The sequence below is a fragment of the Temnothorax curvispinosus genome, unplaced genomic scaffold, assembly GCF_003070985.1.
Source record: "Temnothorax curvispinosus isolate PA1 unplaced genomic scaffold, ASM307098v1 QBEX01013699.1, whole genome shotgun sequence".
Taxonomy (NCBI): domain Eukaryota; kingdom Metazoa; phylum Arthropoda; class Insecta; order Hymenoptera; family Formicidae; genus Temnothorax; species Temnothorax curvispinosus.
In genome coordinates this window covers 3,356-6,982 of record NW_020223479.1, presented here as the reverse complement: position 1 = coordinate 6,982, position 3,627 = coordinate 3,356, and the positions used below count along the sequence as shown (strand labels likewise).

The following is a 3,627-nucleotide window of genomic DNA, read 5'->3' as shown; positions in this document are numbered from 1 at the left end:
AGAAAACAATGGTTGTATAAAAAGGAATTCAGACCGCATGGTTACGCGAATGCCAAATGATGTCAACTCAACATTTTGTTCAATTTGTGATTTATCAATTGCTTGCGGACTATCACATATATATCGACACGCAGAATCCAAAATGCATAGAGATAAGTTGGAAAAAAGTAATATAGAAGCGAACAAATCGAACGAAGATTTGAATACTGATGAATCACATTTGTCGTTTGATGAGCGTATAAAATCTTTAGATATTAGATTTGCTGCCTTTATTGCAGAAAAAAATTATCCTCATCAAACTGTAACAGAGATTCTCAGTTTTTTCAACACGATCCGAATCTATTGAAAAGCATGATTAAGGGTCGAACAAAATGTAAAAATATTATATCAAATGTTTTATGCCCGGTAGAGACAGATCATGTCGTTAAGAACATTCAGTATATAGGCCAATCATATTAGACTAATTTAGGGGGTTAACCTTCCAATTAATCTTCCCAGGTTGCAACCACCATGAATCGTTTTGATTTGAGGTGCTATAAGTGGAATTTATTTTGCTTCGCAACATGAACGCGGAATAAAAAGTTATTAACAATTTTATGAACAAAAAACACAATTTTTTTTATTTTTTCTCAAATATCTCGAAAACTAAGCAAGATAGGGTAACTAACTATACGTACCTTTTTTGTAGAGCGTAAAATTATCTACAATAATGATCTGAACAACATTTATCGTCAAGTCAGTCGTTTAGCTTGCACGCGCCGTCAAAGTTCGAGACTCGGATCCCGAAAACCCTCGATTTCATCGTTTTTTTGATGTTGCGTCGGTGATTTTTTTCTGTCATTTAAAATAAAATTAAAAATTCCAAAAAAATCACACATCATCTAAGAACTACAAAGAATACTTTTCAGGGTGTAACCGATTTTTTAGACCTCTTTTCTTTAGTTTGTAGCTATGTAAGCAAAAAATTTTGATTTTTTGGAATAGTCTTAGTTTTTCACTGTTTTCAGGCCTTAGAATATACAGCATTCTAAAAGTGCCGGATGTCTTTTTCATTTCTCGGCTAATTTAAAATCGATTTTTATTCTTATCGAAAATGTTCAAGAGAAACCATCGTTTATTGTAACTTTCTCATTTCCATATATATCTCTTTAACTAACAATAAAAGACTCGTATATATTAAAATGTTATTGAAGTCAATTCTATCTGGAATTAAAACTGAAGCGAATAATTGCTATCTGCTTGCTCCTCAAAATTTAATTTGCGAAAAGCTCATTCTCTTCGATCGCGTGTAACTCGAGAAACATCGATACCACGACAATTCCGCTGAAAAGAAAATCAAAGATCATCTAGATTAGTCATCAAAGAGACTGCCATTAAAAGGGCAAAGACTCGATAGATTTGCGATGCCGCCGCAAATTCTCTCGCAATTGAAGCCAATGGTCGGCACGGTGTTGATATACAGATCAAATATGAGTCTGTACAGGGCGATCGTCTTCCCGGCATTGTCAAGACCAAGCATCGCCACATGGAGCGGAGTTCCCGTGCACAGTAAAAAATAAAATGTTAATCGTAACATTTTTCAAATGTCCCAGAAAGTCCACTCTAAATTTTGAGTTAAAATAACTCATTCATCGTGTGTTACTTGTTGACAAATTAGAAATGTTAATTTATTGACACTATATTTTACATTTATATTTGTTCTTTTAACTTTAAGTATAATGTAAAAATAACTTGTAAAAAATGTCGATATAACATATTTGAATAAACGATAGTTATTTCAACTTAAGAGAAATGTTGTTTTGAACATTTGATTGTAGTAAATTTGATTATTTTGTATGTCAAAGTTTACGATTATTTGAAGATTTACTTTAACTTTTGTTTATGTTAAAATAACTTTAAGGCGTGTTGATTTTTTGAAATAATTATGTTAAAAGAACTTAAAATAATATTCAATTTCTAAATGACATACATAAAGTGTTAAGTTATCCCGTTGACATTAATATAACACATGAAAATGTTACGAAAATAATAACATAGCTGTTGTATGTTAATTTTACATTAAAATAATAGTCAAATCTTGATAACACAAGAAAATTTTAACATTTGGACGCACGATTTTTTACTGTGTGGAAAGTGCTTCAAGCAGACCGCCGCGGCGCCGCCGCCGGTCGTGCCGCTTCTTGCCCATCCCAGCACTTATCCCTCTCTCTTTCTCTCGTTCTCTTTCCTCGCCTATCTCGTCCTCGCCTGGTCTTCCTGTTAAGAACTCTCTTTCTCTCGCTCTTTCTCTCTTCTATTTCGTTTTGATCCGGCCTAGCATCTAGATTCCCTTCTTCCCTTCCGTTCTACGCGAAATATCTCTTTTCTCCAAATTCAACCTTCGATGCCCGTAAAAGAACTCCGCCGCTGCGACGCTGTCCACCGCATCGTCTGAAAAGCAAGCGCGTTTCACAGTTAACGTCTCTCAACCGGTTTCGCGCGAAACACAGGTGCGCTGCCTGAAGTATCTTGTCTAATAAGTAGGACTCAATTTCGATCAGGGCCAATTTTATACTAATTTGATTAACAAATAAAGTTAACAATGGATATTGTGAATACGCAATATAATTTCAAATTTATTACATAAATATAAATTCTATTATAATGTACAATTATTGGGAAATAAATGCATTTAAACAGTTGAAAAGTTTGTCTCAAATATAGGACGTTCACCGGTTATAATCGTAGCCAAAAGTTTCGCGCGCGTTCGGCTGTCTTTCCGTACAGCGCGACCTTCTCTCCACTCTACAATTTTTAACGTAGACTGTACAGTGTTGCCACTTCTCCATGGTGACACCCTTCTAAATACCGTTAAAATACCATCAAAATACCATTAGAACTTCGTGAAGAACTTCGAATTACAATTACACATAAAGTGTACCGCTATACCATTCATTTGGCGTTACGTTCATCTTCCCACGGAATTAGGGAGTGGTCATCAAATAAAAAAGCAGGTTTTCTTTCAGAGTCTTTAGTCTTCGGAAGTCACCTGTGAAGTGAAGTCACCTGCAGTGCTCCGGCGATCGGTGAGTGAATTTTACTTGAGAAATAAGTGTTCCGAAGCTATATATCCGAATCTTAGTAGAGTCGTTGTCCCGCGTGTCGCAGTGAGGGACGATAACCTCGGAATTCGCGTCTCTTGCCTTCGTTTCGATTTCTACTTTGAGTGAGTGAATCGCGCGGAAAGACGCTTCGGTGAATGGCTCGAACCTCTCGTTAAGTGCGGAACACATTCTCTCATTTTTATAAATACTTTTTAATTTCGAACAAATGGTTTCTGTGGTCATTAAATATTTGTTTACTGATCACAAAGAAATATGTTGTCGGTTTCAAAAAACCAAATCTTTGATTTGAGCAAATATTTTCTTAGAAAAAATAAATATTTGTTAAACATATTTATCGATATTAAAGTAATTTCTGGTTTGAAGTAAATATTTTCTGATACCAAGCTAATGATTTCTGTCATTTAAGTAAATATTTGTTAAACATATTTATTGATATTAAAGTAATGTATTTTCTGGTTTAAAGTAAATATTTTCTAATACCAAGCTAATGATTTCTGTCATTTAAGTAAATATTTGTTAAACA

The 3,627-nt window shown here is 34.4% G+C and overlaps 1 pseudogene; it reads left to right on the top strand.

Annotated features, from left to right (window-relative positions):
• The first annotated feature begins 1,900 nt into the window (after positions 1–1,900).
• The window catches only part of LOC112463829, a 5,038-nt pseudogene continuing 3,311 nt past the window's right edge, over positions 1,901–3,627 (top strand).